This window comes from Strix aluco, chromosome 5 (genome assembly GCF_031877795.1).
Source record: "Strix aluco isolate bStrAlu1 chromosome 5, bStrAlu1.hap1, whole genome shotgun sequence".
In the NCBI taxonomy this organism is placed as follows: domain Eukaryota; kingdom Metazoa; phylum Chordata; class Aves; order Strigiformes; family Strigidae; genus Strix; species Strix aluco.
Window position 1 is genome coordinate 3,307,425 of NC_133935.1, and position 17,891 is coordinate 3,325,315.

At 39.6% G+C, this 17,891-nt stretch overlaps 1 protein-coding gene across 1 annotated transcript in view; it reads left to right on the forward strand.

Moving 5' to 3' along the window:
• The window catches only part of LOC141923921 (uncharacterized), a 127,172-nt gene extending 109,860 nt beyond the window's left edge, over positions 1-17,312 (forward strand). Inside the window, exons 9-10 of the mRNA XM_074825632.1 lie at positions 12,193-12,403; positions 17,092-17,312. The gene's annotated coding sequence lies outside the window, so the exon portion shown is untranslated. The remainder of the gene's footprint in view (positions 1-12,192; positions 12,404-17,091) is intronic.
• The last annotated feature ends 579 nt before the right edge of the window (positions 17,313-17,891 follow it).

Genomic DNA, 17,891 nt, shown 5'->3' on the forward strand with positions numbered 1-17,891 from the left:
TTCTTCTTCTGTTTGATTGCCAGAGTAAGTAAAGTAAGTATTTATATCTTTATAAATATCCTTAAAACATACCTTTAAACTCGTTACTATGCTGAATTGTAGCTGTATTTCTACAGGTAAATGGCAGTCACATTCATGAATTGTTTTTTTGTCAGAGGCCAGTAAAAACAACCCTTCTCCCACCACTAAACTGAAATCCCTCCAGATGCTATCAATGGTCATTCTTGAGACTTTAAAATAATAGTTTCATGGATTCACTTAAATCGCTGTATACTCCGTGCACGAGTTGTACCATTTTCTCTTTTTTTTGGTCATTTATAACCATTACAAGGAGATGTGCTAGTACCTGTTTTGCACTGCATTTAAAGAATATTTTTTGTTTGTTTGTTTTTACATTTTTTTTTACATTCTTTTACGTCTGTCATCCTGTAGATTTGGAACTTGAGGAATGCAAAATCAGCTCTACTAGCAAGTCAGATCTCTCAGATGTTTTCTGTAATGTGGATGTACAATATTTATACAGTGACTGCTAAGAGGCTGGCACAAGGCTATATGCCACTTAAGCTCTGAGGTTAAATGTTACTTCAGCGATGCATAAAATTTGTATTGACCATCTGCCCAGCATTGAACTCATTAATGAATAAGCCTCACAGTATCACTGTGAGATAGGGAATTATGATCTCCATTTAACAAGTGATAAAACTGAGCCCCAAAGGGCTCATGTAATCATTTCAAGTCATACAGGAAGTATATAATAGACCCAGCACTGAAAGCCAGCTCACCTGACCTGCCACCCTTCCTATTTGAACATCCCTGCCTTTGGTATCCTTCTCACTATGTTCTGTCATGTGTGGAATGTGTACATCAACAGCTATACATTCTTTAGGCGCAGTTTTAACCATCAGATTCTCTTGCAAAGTAACTTGAAGCACATAGTTAATGTGAGCCGTGAATCATGCTCGTCCACAAGAACAACATGAGACACAATGCAAAAAGGCCAGCGTAAACAGCACCAGATGGCCTTCGTAAATTGAGCGAGTTAGCACAAAATGCCAAAAGGGAGATCTGTTATTGTGACCTCTCTTTCTGTTTTTCGGCATAATGTTGAGAGGAAGACTATGCAGACCTTTCTGTAGTACAGAGAGGAACTGCTGGTGTAGGACGATTAGTGCTTTTCCTTTGTAACCTTGCTGAACATCTCTTTGATTTCCTTTAGTAAATGTCAGGTCACATGTTGGCTGCTTGCGTTCTAAAACTGAAGTACAAATCATCTTCTCAAGTGACAGAAACTGTCATTTTTCCTTGCAAAATATTTTTCTAACTATATCTTACGTAACTGTTACAGTTGTTGACATTTTCCTTAAAAGCCCTGTTCGTTTGACACTCAAGATTCAGTATAAAGCTATAAGACTGGAATAGAGAATTCTTTTGCTTGTATCTGTTTCCTTTACCATGAGTTGAAGAAAGGAGTATTATGCATTTCTGAGTCATGCTGTAGAAAGGTATTTTATTTTTAATATCATTAGAATTTTAAAAGAAGGAGAAGGATAAACCTTAGCATAGGTGAAACCAAGAGTTAATACGCTTCAATTATAGAAAGTGGCTGTTAAATTTTGATGGGATGCTATCACTGATACTTCAAATAAAACGTTGATGTGGTAATGTGGGGAGTGTAGATAATGAGTTGAATGCTAGTGAAAGGCTGGTGATTTTTATGGAGTATGTATATAGATGTAAAACATACATGATCCTCAAGCAAAGACATTCATGTGGTTATATCCATAGGAAAAAATCAGAATATAGACTTCTTATGTCTGCCTTGGGTATTGTCTACCAGAGCACAGGCCTCTATAGCTGTGTCTTGGCATAGATAAAGACTGAAGGTCCTTGCCCACACCTTATGTTTTATTGTGCCTGATTCCTGCCCAGCTTAAGGATGATACTCTAGCATTAATAATCTGCTTTCCCTCTACTCTTGCATGTCTGCAGAAAACTATTGATATACCTTCCCGATGGGTCTTTTAAATCTAACTTACCAAATGTAACAATTTCTTAGAAAAAATGACTGCAGAATGCGGAGTCAATTGGTGTGAAATTCCTGCTACCAAGGCCTTTGGCTTGCGGCTTCCGCCAGACCCAGCTGAGGGATGAAAGAGAGAACTTTTGCCGCTATTTCATCTCATTACCTGTGTCAATCTCACCCTATTGAGCAGTGAATTAAAGTGCTTCTAAATTGTTCTGGAAAAATAAGTTCAAGAAACACTGTGTTCCTTCTGAGGGAATGCTGCAAGGGTGATCTGGAAGCCAGGGGTTTGGTCTTGAGAGTGGGTCCATTAATCCTGACATGTCCAAGTCCAAATGTTTCAGTTAAATTTTAAGCAAGCTAGTGATCTTTATGGTAGATGCAGCATATTTAAAGACACCTTTAGGAATTTGAAGATAGAGTAAGATGTCCGTATTGACATAGTCTTAATCTCTCAAAACCAGGATCTGAATTGTTTGATTAAGTATCCTGTTCCTGTCAAAGAACATTGCTGAGTTTAGGAAGGGAAGTCAAATCTTGATCTAAATATCTCTGCTTTATAATGAGATACTGTATAATAATAACCTGCACAGCCAACATTTGAACTCAACACAGACACGTTGGAGGGGGCACTTGTCTCAGTTAAAGAAAGGAGTGAAAAGTGCCCTCCTCGTTCCCATGGTTGACCTGAAGGTCAGACTCTCCGCAGAGTGTAGAGCAACCTACCCTGGACCTGTGGCATCTCACGATCATGAGTTCGGGGTTTGCAGAATCACAGTTCCCTTCTTGTCAAAGCCAGAAGTAGGAGATGGGTTCCCAGGAAACAGGTTCCCTGTATCAGTCTAGATACTTAAATGATCTTATCACTGAAGATTCTCAAAGCTGGTCCATGGACATTACAAGTTTGTTCTCCTCATCTTATAGAGGTAGGAACATAATATTTTACAGGTGGAAGTGAAGCACAGATGTGAATACTTTAGATGCCTCAACAGTTGAAGCCAGATATTTATAAGCATTTGGCGTAGGTCAACTCATCTCGAAAATTTTTCAGGGAGACCAACAGCTGGGTTGCAGTTTGCCTTTGAGAGTCTGACTAGTTATTTTAGCATCTGAAGAAGCCAGCAGAAATGAACTTGTTTTTCTGAAAACCTGACCCAAGTATTTGCCCAAGGTCATGATGGAAATACATGGTACAGTTGTGAAATGAATCCAGCTTACTCTCTTCTCTGTTCCAAAGACTTCTTTTGCTGAGTTTTTGGAAGACAGTGCAGCTCTTCTGTGAACTGTTCTCATTAAATCTTTCTTTCTCTTGCTGCAAGCTGTAAGAGAGGGGACTCCCTGCAGTACTCTCACAAAGTCCCGGAGTGCACATTAGACAGTGGTGGGTCCTGAACCCTAAAGTCTCCAAAGGCTTACTGGATGATCTCCTTCTAAGACCTCTGTTGGTACCAGTTATCTCAAATTACAAACCACTGGCAGGTTTCAGAAATCTGAAAGAGTAGGTCTCCCCAGTTGTTATATATCCCAGGAAATCTGCAAAGAAAAGGAGGATGATTAAAGTTTATGGCTTGAGCAAGAAGAAGTCAGAGGGAACATTTCCCAGTGTTCTTTTTATGAGGTTTTTTAAAGGAAAAATATTTTTCACTGACAGGCCTTTGTAATGATTGAATACACTGTGAGTTCTGTATTTGCAAGAAGGCCTAGAGGAACACACTTTTATTTTCTGCTGGAAGACTGCAGTCTTTAGCACTCTCAATATTAAGATCATTGGAGCCAGGGTTCCCTGCTGATGTTACTAAAATGAACTTTAATCAATCCTGAAAAAAGACTTTAATAACCTGAATTATGGCCCCCAGTGCTAGATCTTTGATAGGAGAGTGAGCCTAGCAGTATTGATTTTCTCGTGCTCAGCATTTCTTCCAATATTTTTGCCACTTAACAATGTATATTTTAATAAAACCTCAGTTCATGAAGTGCCTTTTCCCAGCAATCTTTCTATATTTAAGTGGAATGTTTTTACATCATTCACATACGTTTTTCCTCATTTTTTGAGGAAGATTCTGGATTCCGAAACTAATCTAAAAATGGAAACTTCCTTCCCTCTCTTAATTATGACACAGCTCTTGTCAGTCCCACCAGATGGGGAAGATGAGCCAGAAAGTAGCATGGATAGTCAACCAATTTTATTCTTTCATTTTCACTTTTTGTGTGAGGAGGTAAACGCTTTTTTTGAGTCAATCCTGACATGTATGTTTAGAAGAACTTAGAGTTGGTTTTAATAAAACAGCCTGGAGAGTTTCAGAGAATTCAGAGCCTTCCTGAGAGAACTGCAAATATCTGAAAGGGGCTGCCTTCGTTTTTGGCCAGGAAATTCGATGGGGAGTGCATAGGAGAAGTTTACTGTTCATACGTGAAGAAAGATGGGGCAGGGGGGAAGCTGAAGCTAATAATGTCACTAATATTTCTCTACATTTGTGTTCTACCAAAGTAAATTACAGCAAAGTCCACAGGTGGCATCTTGTACGTGGCCGGAAGCCTTCTGACCTTCTTCTGAAAGGTGCCCTTGTGGCTGGATAGGTTGGCTCTCCATGAGTAAGTTGTTACTGAGCAGACCACTAACGCTTCTCCACAGCACTATTGCTCTACCTTTATAGGGACTGCTAAATGATGTGGTATGTACCACAGAGACCACTGTCCAGAGGAAAGTGAGAGGGGGTTAACCACAAAATATTTACCATTTTAGTGTGCACTGAAAAAAAAAAAAACCAACCCATAGCTGAAAACAGGATTTTCCTTTAGTGCTCTTTGTGCATTGTGGTTTTACACTGGCTGCAGAAAAGGGTCTGTACAGTGTTGATTCTCCAAAGCAGATGGCAAACAATGATTAACCAGTTCCTTCCAACTGCTCACTAATGAGCAGAAACCAAGTTGAACCAGTTATTCATGTTGAATTAGGCTTAAAAAAAATCATGTAGTTATGAACATAAATGTTCTCATCTAAATCTAAACTTTCCCAGAATAGTGCACTTGGGGCTGGATGTCTTTCTTCAAGCTTATTTCTAGTGGCAGAGGATATGAAAAAGCAAATGATAGTAGAATATGATTATAGTTCTTAATGTAATTTAAAATTATTCCATTGTAAGTGAAGTACTGATGAGCAAGGGCAGGACCTCTGAACTACATGCATTTACAAGTCGCTCCTACGCAAAAGTAAGTGTCTTGTATGCTGCTGTTGAGACTTTCTATCTTGTCTAAAGCTTCTTTAAGATTTGAGTGGAAGCACTGCTCTAGCAGTAGTATCAAGGATTTTAGATTTATGGCATTAAGAGCTAATAGGAAGTACATTTGCTGTACATTGACATTCCTAAGCTGTTTTACTCATGGCGCTTCAAGGCCATGTGAGGCCTAGGATAGATGAGCTTTCAAATTTAAAAAAAAAAAAAAAAAAGAAAAGTTTTAATATTGATAAATTGAGAAATGGTGTATATACTGCCATCAGTGAGATGATAATGAAACAGGCTGGGGGGCAGCTGTGTAGGAAGCAGCTCTGTAGAAAAGGATCTGGAGGTCCTGGTGTACAAGTTGATGTCAGCCAGCCATGTGCCTTTCTGGTGAAGAGCCAACTAGCCAACTGCATCCAGGGCTGCATTAGCAAAACTACAGCCAACTGCTCCTCCCCTCCTTATAATACTTGTGAGACTGCGTTTAGAGTATTGTGTCCAGTTTTGGGCACCCTAGTACAAGAAAGACACTGCCATGCTGGCATGAGCGCAGTGGAGGGCCACCAATCTCATCAGGGCTGGAGCCCATGGTAACCAAGGAGAAGCTGAGAGAGCTGGGTCTGTCCAGGCTGGAAAAAGAAAGGCAAAGGGGAGACCTTATTGCTGTCTGCAACTACCTGATCGCAGGGTAAGGAGAAGATGGAGCCCAACTCCTCTGAGAGGTGCACAGCAATAGAACGAGAGCCAACAGCCACAAGTTGAAGCATGAGAAATTCCAGTGTGATATAAGGAAAATCTTTTTACCAAAGAACAGTCAAGCACTGGGACAGGTGCCCAGAGAGGTTGTGGGTTCTCCATCCTTGGAGGTGTCCAAGACTCAACTGGATACATGCCTGAGCAACCTGATCTAATTAGACCTGCTTTGAGCAGGAGGTTGGACTAGATGCTTCCAGAGGTCCCTTCCAACCTGAATTATTCTGTGGTTGTTTGATTCTGTCATAACAAGGACTAAAACAAGGACAATATTGCAGACTTGGACCACGGGAAGATCAAATAGGAACAACTTGCTGAAAATCAGGTTGGAATTAATAATATTGTACATCAGATCAATACACCTGGCATCAAAAGAGTCAGGGGTTTATGTAATGAATAGTTACCTCAGCATTTCTTCTGTATGATTCTGCCTAAAGTGAAATCACAGCTTCATTGAAGTCAGATAACAAACTTCTCATTGATTTCACGAGGCTCTGAATTCTCTCAGCTTAAATGGAGATCATAGGAGGGTTCTTTAAAGTCAGATAATGGTTTTAACGTGGGGAGAACTTCAGAGAGTAGTTTTCAGTTTTTCTGAAAGTATATTTCACAACCACCAGATTCCTTTAGCATATATGGATAAAGTTATGCTAGTATTGGAAACAAAAGCCCAGTAATAACTCTCTCAGATTTGTACGCTGTTCCTGTAAGCACAAGTATTTAATTTTGTTGCTCAAAAAAAGAGGGAAAATTGGAGGGGAAAAAAGCTTCCTTCCTGTGATCTCCAAGCTAGAAAGTATTTCAAAGCTTTGGAAACTGTTGGCCAGCTCTGACATTTAGAAAGCACATCTTAAAAAGAAAGACTATGTAAAAAGTCCAAATCTTATTATGTGAGCTTAATTACGCCCTGAAAACGCTTGCTTTTTACAACTGTGATAAAACATATAAAATGCAGTATAAACATATAGTGCAGTATTAGGTCATATGTTCCTTCACTGCATTTCTGAAATGGGGGAAGGGTTTTTAACATTGCTTAGGCTGGCTTTATGAAATGGCACTTGTCAGCAGAGTGTATATAGCCCTGTTACTGTTACATTTATGTGATAAAAAATGTCCAGGGTATGTTTCCTTCTCTTTTCTAACTGGCCTGTTCTACTTTATAACGCTGCATATACTGTTGATTACAACATTTTTAATTGTGTGGATTATGTGTGAGTACAGATAATGATAAATTCACACTGGAGTCTGCTTGGCCCGTAAAAATTTTATGCAACTCTGAGGAAAAGTTACTGTTGTTAAAGAACCATTTTGGAAACCAGAGTGCCTGTTTCAACAGCAGAGCCTTGATCCTTTAATGCAGTCAGTGTTTTGGACGAGTGCAGGTGTACATGTAATTAGGAATTTAGAATGGCCCAGGAACATTGAAGAACAAAACCACCTCCAATATAGAGGTTAATTTCTCATGAATAATGGCCACAGAACAATTCAGTAATTTCTGCCCTGACCTTCATAATATACCCTTACATAAGCACAGTCTAGATCTAAGGAGTGTCTGTCAGCATGTTACTGCCAATTCCAATGCTTGGCATTTGTTTTGATTTTATAGTAATATTAATAATGTATTTTTGTTTCTTCTCCTCATACATTTTAGCCTTCAGAACTTGTTTTCTTTGTGGCATTTACCCTATAGTCATGAGGGATTTTTACATTAGTCCAGTAGCTGAGCATTAAAAAGCAAGAAACATAAGACTTGTGATTCAGAGAACTGGTAATACCACTTCTAGGATTTAGGAAGATTTTTTTTTTTAATGGAACATTTATATGCTTGTATGTGAATCCATTACATGACATACACCGTGGTTAGCAACAGCTTTTGTGTATCATGGCTCAGGTTCTCATACACTCCTGACAGTATGTATATTCATGAGATTCATGACATTTTCCTGCATCTGCTCTTATAACAGATTTCGTTTCAAAGCAGCACTTCAGTGATGTAGTACACTGACACATTTTACGTGTAATTGCTTTTCATCTGGTTGTATGATTATTTTGTGACACCTAGTGGATAAATTGATAGTAGTGCCGATTTGAATTTCCTTGGTTTTTTTAGATTCTCTTGATAGACATTCTGGCCTCGAAACTCAATTCACGTTACAAACACATAGACTCTCTTGCTTTCTTACTTTCTCTCTCTCCTTTTTTTTTCCTCCTTAACTTTGCTCATGGAATAACTTGCTCATAGCCAGGTGAACAAATACCCAAAACCAGTCTTGAGGAAATTCCAAGAGTCCCAAAATAATACAAGGTAGTAAACGTTTGAAAATTTCGTGATGCTGTTTAGTCAGGATCCCTACAGCGTGTGATCTTCACACATTAATTTTTTCTACTGTATCAACTTTTCTGTGGTGTGTTTCAAAGATGCAGTTCCCTTAGGGTTTGAATAAACACTACATAAAGTTATAAAAGGTTGCAAGGAAGTAGTTATACTTATTACCCTATGAGGGCGTTTAGAAATAGCCGTTCCTTTAGTGTTCTTAAAGAATGAAATCTGATAAATAATTAAAATATTATTCTATACACGAAAAATGTTTTCAAAATATTTACATCAAGAAACAAGAGTCTAGAAATGCCTTAAATGCATGACCTACTTTCACAACTAAGATATATCTTGTGAAGTGTATCTTAATTTACATGTCATGGATTCTGTGCCTGAAGCTTATTTCAAAGCCATTTGTCCCGCAGGAAAATGTTGAAATACCGTCCAGTATGTTTGCTATAAATGCTGTGAGACAGAAAAGTAGCTATTTTTATATGACTATTTTTTATGTTGTTAAAGGGAGGGGAATTAATTATTTCAGTTGCATCAAGTCTGCTTCCTGTATTGCTGGCTTGGTAACTATTAGTGTGCACGTTTCTATCTTCAGAGAAAGTATAATATGCTCCTTGCCCAACAGATTTCAAATTCTGAAATCTTCCGGCATCCCAGAGCAGGCGCAGAACAATAGCTTACATGATAGCTAAGATAAGATTTTAGTAGTTTTTAAATAGGAGGTAAAAGGAACTGTAAGGCGCATGAATTTGGAGATAAGAGGTTATGTATTTTTCATATGCGGGGAATTGGAATGGAGTTGTGCAGAGGACATGAAGAAATTGATTTTAAAGACCGTCTTCAACATTTTAGGTTTCAGCTTGTCACTCTTCAGAGAAAATGTGTTGCATATTTCCACTCCCAAGAGGCTTCAAAATCAGAAAATGTAATACTAAACTGTGTCTTTAATACCGACTGACGAGGCGCTCTTTTCCTGTGCTCTTCCTAGTTGCTCATCCTAACAGTTCTCTTGTGACTTTCATTTATGTAAAATTAGGGCCTGTAGCAACAGCATCATGAATAATGGACACAAAGAGTCTAACACACCGCCGAGCTCTGGCAAAGAGCTGCTCGCTCTCTACCACCTGAAGCCCTGCTTTAAAGCCGTTAATGAATGTTTAACCAGTGAAAGCTTTCGTGTCAGGTAAAAAGACTTACACTAGAGTAAATCTATGGAGAGCGCCGGTCACCTGAGAAAACCAAAGGTTGTACAGAGGGAGCTGAAACAGGCAGCTGTGTGTCCGGCCACCCGAGCTCCTCACCTGTGATTCACAGAGGGCTCCCTGTGCCAGCGAGCGCCGTATCGCTGGCACTGCCCTGGTCACCCCCAGCACTCCCAAAGCCTTCGCCCCCCTCAAAACGTGGGTGCAAATGGTCAAATCGGACCCTTGCGGTAAAACCAGCAATTTTTGGTGGTTCTCCCCTCTCTTTTTAATACTTGCGCTGCGTAAACCTGGTCTGGGTCTCAGACTGGGCTTTGCGTTGGATGGCTAATGAGGCTGGTAATCTCATTAGCTGGCGCAGCGAGCGTGTGTGTAAGCCTTCATTTCGGTCTCTTTGTTGCGCCCGCAGCGTGGAATACTCCGAATGGAAAATAACCGACCAGCGCGGAGCAAAGTAATCGTGACAAAAGCACGTGTGTATTTTTTTAATCATAACACAACTTGAGAGAATATCAAAGGGCTGTTAGTGTACACAGAGATCATCTGCTGGTTACCAAAGAAAAACAGTAACTAAAAGGAGAAAGGGAACTCGATAATTAGCAGTGGTGTTAGCAGCAAATTCGTGGAGGTCCCTGAGAGTTAGAGGCGTGCACGAGGCAGGGCCTGGCTCAGGCTCCAGAAGGATGGCAGAGGAAGGGGACGCAAGGCAGGAGGCATGGCAGGGGCCTTCCCTGCCGGGTGGCCCCAGATCTCTCACTGTCATCGGGCGTGCCATGGGAAAGCCATGCCCTAACGTGGACGTGAAAATGTCTAACAGGGTCAATGAGAATACTTGCTCTTGCAAAAGGGATTTTTGAGCAGGTCTCTACCCTCCCCTCCACAAAAAAGTAGCCAGAAGTAAACAGCCCGCTGCAGTTTTGGTTTGCAAGGCCTGTAGCAGTATTTTCCCTGTGTTAATGTATGTGAACTTCCAGGCTTTTGCTTCTTGACTGTCAGGTTGAACCAAGCCCAGTGGCTTGAGCCAAAATACAGTCCAGACCTCAGAACATCGTTCTAAAATAGAAATGAATTTTAAGCTCTTAACACTATTTTAAAATGAGCATCCTACATAGACTGGTGATTTTATGCCAGCTTTTCATATAATGCTATGAACAATTTCAGATGCTACGGATCGAAAGCGAACATGACAAATGTAACAGTTTCTAAAGGATGGGTTTTGCTCGTCTGCCATAATACAAAGCTTATTCTTCCTTAGCACTCGAGTAACTTTATCCTGTTTGTGGTGTTGGCAAATGTAAGTGTTCATTGATGTAAATACAGAATTTTAGGCTCAATCCATGTAACACTGGGTTATTCAGACCCTTGATCTAACTCTGGGTCCCAGACTGCTAATTTCCTCACTCTTACTTGTCAGCTGCTTGGTCTCACTAAAGGCTAAAATTTTAAATGGAAGCCTTATGGGGCAAAGGGCAGAAGACATTTTTCTACCAACTAGAATTATTGGCACAGCTGCATTTCTGCAAAATGAATTTTAGTTTCTTGTTGAAACTTAGAACATACCCTGACAGACATTCCCTCTTGGTGCTTAATTAAGTTAGGACCTGCACATACTGGTTTATTGCATTTCTTTTTAAAAGAAAAAACAATTTGCAAAGATTTAAATCCATTTCAGAGTGAAAATTCAGTTTTCCAAAAAAGGAATTTGTGGGTTGAGATTGGAGATGGCGGTTTTTAAGATGATGTCAGATGAATACTGTTTTCACAATCTTGTGACTCTGGTTAATGTTATTTTCCTAGCTTACATAAGGAACTGAAATAAATAACACTTCCTATCAGTGTTATCACATAGGTTGGGTGTGACGCTGTATGAATTGCAGCTACAAAAAAGCCAAATCTGGATGACTTAAAAGTCAAGTGGCTTATTTAAGATTCTCTGTGTAGTAAGAGATTTTTCCATCCAAAAATGCTTAAAAACATTACGCAAATAAGTTCTTGTGGGATGGCTGAGTACTTAGCTAGAGAGGCTGGAAGACTCTGATCCTGACTGTTCTCTGCATCAATGAGTGTGCTGAGTTGCATTTTTTATTTTCACGGGGCTCGAGGGGAAGCAAGAAAGACACAGTTTTGAGAGTTAGACATCGTGTATCAAATCAAAGATAAGAGTGCTCAATTTAAATGTCCAATATTGTGTTCAGAGATGTTAAGCAAATCCAGGTAATGTCAGCTGAGTTACGTGAGTTCAGCTCTTCCAAAAATAAGGTCTGATGTTCAACATTGTAAAATAAGGCAATATTTGGGGGGGTGTCATTAATATTTCATTTTTGTGTCATCTGCATGAATACAGTCTGCATTAGAGCGTGGAGATAAATTATGAATATTTAGGAAATGCTTACTGTAAGAAGGGTGTTATATGCCTCTTTTATTCTTAGCTACCTCTGACAAGAGAAAATAAAACTGACACATTTTCTTAGCTCTTTTCTTAACAAGAAACAATCCCTAATTTGTCACAGCTTCATCTCCTCTTACTGCAGACACTCATCTCCCAGATAATCCAGCCTTGCTTTTTTGCTTTCAGGCATGGTAAGATATCAAGAGTACCTGTAACATTTGCTTTTCGTAAGACGTCCCTCACTTGCCCCCGGTGGATTTGCCATTTCCACACAGGTTTCATCTCCCCTGGACGCTGGCCTCACCCTGATTTCTGGGCATTAGGATCTGGTAATCGTCATTTCTGCCATGGAGAGCTCCGAAAGGCAGCCCAGCATGAGTCCCTTGCTGCTGCTGCTGCTTTCTCAGCCGTCCGTGTCACGCCTGGCAGTCATCTTAGACCTGGGCAGAAAGCCCATCGGGGTGAACACAACAACTCGCCTGGGAAGTAAGTAGACGGAAAGATTATGCTAGGAAAACACGGAAGATAAATATTTAAGTCCTGCAAAACAAATAGCTCGTAATGCATTGAACAGTTCTGCGTTCCTTTTGGAGTTTATTTTTTTTAAAAAAAATGTATCTCCTTAAATATTTATTTGCTTAAGAATACAAGTGCAACGTACAGAGCAGCCAGTGATACCCCTGGTTTAATTTCCCCTTTTGTGGAAGCTTTGAGAGATTCTGAGTGTTTTCATCATTCTCTTGAATACTAGCTTTTAGGGCTTTTTAGTGTTCAGAGTATTACATAAGCAAAGCTCAGAAATAAATGCAACAGAAAAATAAAAATTTTGTCAGTGTAGGTATTGCAGTTTGCATAAGCGGAAGACATGATCCCACATCCAAGAAAAATGAGGTGGTGTTTTGATGGAAAACTGTCATTTTGAAGCATCTGTTTAACTTTCAAGGCGTTTTATAGCAGCAAGGCTATGAACTGCCTAACATACATGTATAGAACATGTTTGTGAAGGTTCTATACATATACAAACGCCTTTGATGTATACCCAGCCCAAGCTCCTTGTCTTTACTGCTAGTCAGATCTCTATATACCCATTCAGTAGGTTAAAGCAGCTATCATTAAGCATGTCCCATTTTTTGATACCATTGTAAACCTTTTCTGAAACATGCTACATGAGTGGTCATTTCTATGGAGGCATTTCCTTGAACTCAGCATGGGTCCACATGAGGATAAGGAAGCTCCTGTGCAGGTCTGGGCTGGTAGTCAGGCTACAGTATGTGAGACTGAATTATTTAAGCTAATGTATTGGTATGTTTTTGCATTCTGTTGCCTTTTTTTTTTTCCCATACATAAAATGTTCAGATTTTAGGAACATACATAAATATTGCAGAGCTCAGAGACATTTAGCCAGAGTTCTGACTCATTTCACAGGTGCTCGTCTTTCCCAGATATTTGCAAACAGTTAGATAATGACAATGGTTTCAGGGAATACATAGAATTATTTATTAAATAGTACCATGTCACGGTAGCTATGCTGTTCTATGTAATAAAGAAAGTAGACAAAGGTGAACAAAAATTGTATAACTGATTTTAATAGAATCACTGCTAAATGCAAATAGTCATTGGCGCCTAAATTCTTTTCTGATATGTAAGCTTGCTAATGATACAGAAGTGTTGCATTTAACTTCTGTCTCTCATAATTTTTGCTGTATTGGATCATCAGCACCTTCTTCAAAGCCACTGAGGCCAAGTGAAGGTTTACTGTTGGTTTCAATAGCATGTGAATTGCTCCCCTTCTTAAAAGAAGTCTCCTGAATGACTTTGAGGAAAATGTTTCCATGCAAAACTGTGAATAGGGTTTGTAAAACCAGAACAGCACACCTGAATGTTACAGCACCAAGTCACCTCACTGATGAGCAAACATCACAACCAAAGTTCATCACCCATTTGGACGTCAGCACAAAGGTAGAGGCTGATAAGTTTGATCTACTTACAGCCTGGCTATACTAATGCCTAGTTAAAGATATTAAAAGGTTAGTGCACGCAGGCCAATGTTCTTCTGCAGCCAGCTGAGGAAGATAGACACTTGTGCAGAGAAGTGTCTAGAGCAGGAGCCTAACTGAATCCAATTTTAGAAAAACTTATGCCTCTCCAGTGAAGTAGGAGGCGGCTATGGAGGCTCAGTCCTGCGAGTATTTCCCATTGTGCCTGCCCGCAGTTCTGGCAGAATCTGTCCTGTATTATTAAATTACAGTAAAGTTTCACAACTGGGGAAAGAGCTGTCGTTTGCCATTTTAGAAGCAGCTGTCTTCAAGTAATGAGTAAGATCATGATGTATGTTGTACTTCATAGGAGTCACAAAATCTGTGTCGGTAGAATACTTTTTACTTCTTGAAGGATGCAAGCTGTATGGAGGCGTTGTGTCATTTTTGTTATATTTAGTTAAAAATATACTGATCCAGGTCCTGTTGAATCCGGTCAGAAAGATTCCCTTGGCTGCAGCATCCACCGTAGCAGATCCTCAGCCATTTACCCCACAACCGCTCTTGCCAGCAAATGTTTGTGACATTTTTAATAGTGAATGGATAGTCTGTAGGAGCAGAGTGGTGACTGTACAGTGCTTTGGAAGCCAGGAGATAATCATTATATGGAGAGATGTTGGAAACCACTGATCTGGCCTGCATCCAGACCCTCAGCCTTGCTGAGGAGTATCCCTACCTTGTCACTAGCCTCCAAGCCATCTTTTTCCCTGGTATAATCACAGTGGACTACCTGGAGCACACACCCAGGGCATGTACTTTCCTCCTGGGAGCCCAGTGACGTTCTGTGTTTTTAAATCATCCTGACATTTTGGGTGGAAGGTGCTCTGAAATTGCAAAATGCCTCTTCTGTGTTGTCCCAGAGTCTGTTAATTAGTAAGGCTGTTAATTATATAGCAACCCTACTTTAAAACTCTTTCCTATTACATCATAGAAATGGCAGACTTGGCCCTGTGCCTTCTAAAAAGTGACTGCTGAGGTATTTATTAACATCAGTTCCCAGACATTTTTCGGTGAGCAGTGAGAGTTGGAATATGGAAATGTCATATTTTTGCTGGTATTAAACAGTTGTTAAACTAGAAACATCACTCTTGCCAGATAGTTATTTTGTATGCATGTCTTCTTCATAGAAAGGAAATGAACATGCATTTTTCTTTCATTAAGTATTTTAAAGTTCATCCTTGTTTGGTGATCTAGTCAATTAAAAGAAGTTTATGAGCAGCTTGTGAGAGCAGAAGACTCGTTAATTTTAGATGTTGGATAAAGCACATTCTCTTCCATTTTTGTCTGCTAATGAGTACTACTAATGCCCATAATAGCAGATCTTACAGAAAATAGTATTACACAAAGTTTATGGTACTCTACAAATAATTATCTCCATGTCTTTGAAACTACTCCTATTTTTGTGGGAAAAATATACATTAAGGCAACATTATATCAGAACTGCGCATAAAGAAAAGAATATTTAGCATCATTATCATTGTAAAAAATAAGAGAATCCTTTTGAAATGGTTAATAAAAGCTCACCATTTTTTCAAGAAAGCTGAACATTTTCCAGTCTCCTATCTAGCATTGCACCTAAGAGTGAAAGTGAAGTCAAGATATATTAAAGATAGGCTCAAGATACATTAAAGATAGGCAGGCAATGTAAATCCCTAGAACATATTCAGGCTTTCCAAAATGTTGCCATTGTTTGAATCTGTATTTTCAGTTCTGTTTCTTAGAGTCACTGGAATCAGCTGTTAAGCGTAGCTTCTTCATCCAAAATTTCCAGTTGTAGGAGGTGTTTGGGCCTGTGGGGTAGTTTGGGCTTTTCACTACTGCGAAAGCGTCCTTTCAATTCCAGATGGGTCCTTTGAACTGGTTTCACTGGCTGGCCCATCCAGCATAAAGAGTTGCTACGCTGAAAGGTTACGTTGTTTTTATTCTGCCACTATAAAGCTGATGCTTATACAAAAGTCTCGCTTTGAAGTCAATCACACAATACACAGCTTTCCTCCAATTATGTTATGTTACGCTGTTATATTTATATAACGTAGGGTTTATTTTATGCTGAAGGCACTTTCTGTGAGGTGACTGCACAAATACACAGGTACCCACCCAGTGTTCCTAAAACTGACTGACGTCTGCCCGGCATTTGAGCCAAAGCTCCAATGCAAATTCTTGGCTCTTAGGAAAAATACTGAGATCTCTGACCACACGCATGACGAAGACGTTTGTTTTAAAATATTTTATGTAAAAAACAGAGGTACAGGGTAGGGTTTTTTCAGAGGATTATGCAGAGAGCAATTGACCTTGCCAAAAAGCTGGTCAGAAAATGCAGATATTTAACATTTACTTAGAGAAAATTGTCATGCTCTCTGCTGCAGAGCTTTCCAAATGAGTTTCTTTGATAGTGGTTAGAGAGCGGCTTCTGCAACCAGTTTTCACCAGTGTACGTTAATGAGATGTTGAAATCTCTCAGGCTATTCCTTCTGCATAGTATACAAAGAATATTTTAATGTATATCCTTCTTGGCCTACAAGGGCACTGATGTGACAAGAGGTGAAATCTGGGGTTGTACAGTATTCCCTCCAGTACAGTGGTCTCAGAACGGACACAGTTGCACCATTTCTGTTTTGTGCAACAAATAGGCACCACGTACAGCTCACAGCAACCACTAACTTCTTTCTACACGTGGTCTCAGTCCACTACAGTGAAAAGATCTTTGAAGTTGAGGGTATAACATTGCCTTCTATGGATTAACACATTGATACCTAATTCTGCATTCTCCTTCCTTCTCTGCTTTGTTTCAAAGTGTTTGTTCCTTGAAGGTGAAGTAGCTGATACCTCTGTCTGCCTGTCTCTGCAATGCTCTTAACATTTAAGTCAGATCTAAAAAAATACCTTTTCTGTTTTTCAACTGTACTTTGTCTCTTGCCCCTCTGTTTCAAATTGGGTGTCCCCACAGACCGTGGTATAATTGTGGTAGTAACTACTGAACGAGAAAGCTGGTGCTGTGCATGGTTCTCCTTGAGGAAATGATGTTCAGAGAAGCTGTTCTCTGTTTTCACACGTGCTCTCACTCACCTCATAATTGTTTCAGTATGCAGTGAAATGAAATTGATATGTATGTGTTTTCTCTTGCTCCTCTCTTTTTAGATCCCCATATCAATTATTCTGAAAGCGGTGGCAGATCGCTTCAGTTCCGAGTATGGGACCTTCTGCCTTTGGGGTGAGATCTGCTTTATAGTGAAACATGGCTTTAGTTTATCTGTGTGTGGCTGATGTGTGTATCATTTATTGTTTTCTTTAGTTAACTGTTAACAAAAAGCAAGTTAGCTGATTAAGCTTATTTATTAAAGCAATATTTATATTACCAGTATGGACTAGTATCTCAGTGATTTCCACTTCTTTATATCTGCCCTGAATGAGAAGTGCTGTGGTCCATCAAACCAGGTGATAGGGCATAACAAACTGTAACATAAGTGTGAGGTTGGAGTAGATTATACTATAGTGGCAATTCTGCTAGTCATATTAACCAAAGTCTGGGTAGTATGGTAGGGTATGTTTGGTTTGGCCATTGATTCAGAGCTGGGTTACTGTTCCTTGAGGAGTAGCGTATTGTTTAAGCAGGCCACAGCATTTCCTCACAGTCTTGACAAATTCTTTGTTCAGTCTTATGGATTTACCCATGCAGACCTTGGGAAATTCAGTTAGAGAAACTCAGCTCTTACCCACCAGATTAATAGAGGAATATCTAGAAGCATGTTAAACAGTCCCTCAAAGTCAGCATCCACTCTAAATTGTAGCGAAGCCTTTCCTGAAGCGACAAAACTGGTTTGATAAGACGCAGTCATGTCAGAACTGGAAGTACAAAAGTGCATTTATTAAAAATGAATGCTGTATCCTCTTTCCCCTCGTGTATCTTGTCAGTGACATGACTTCACAAGTTGCAAATC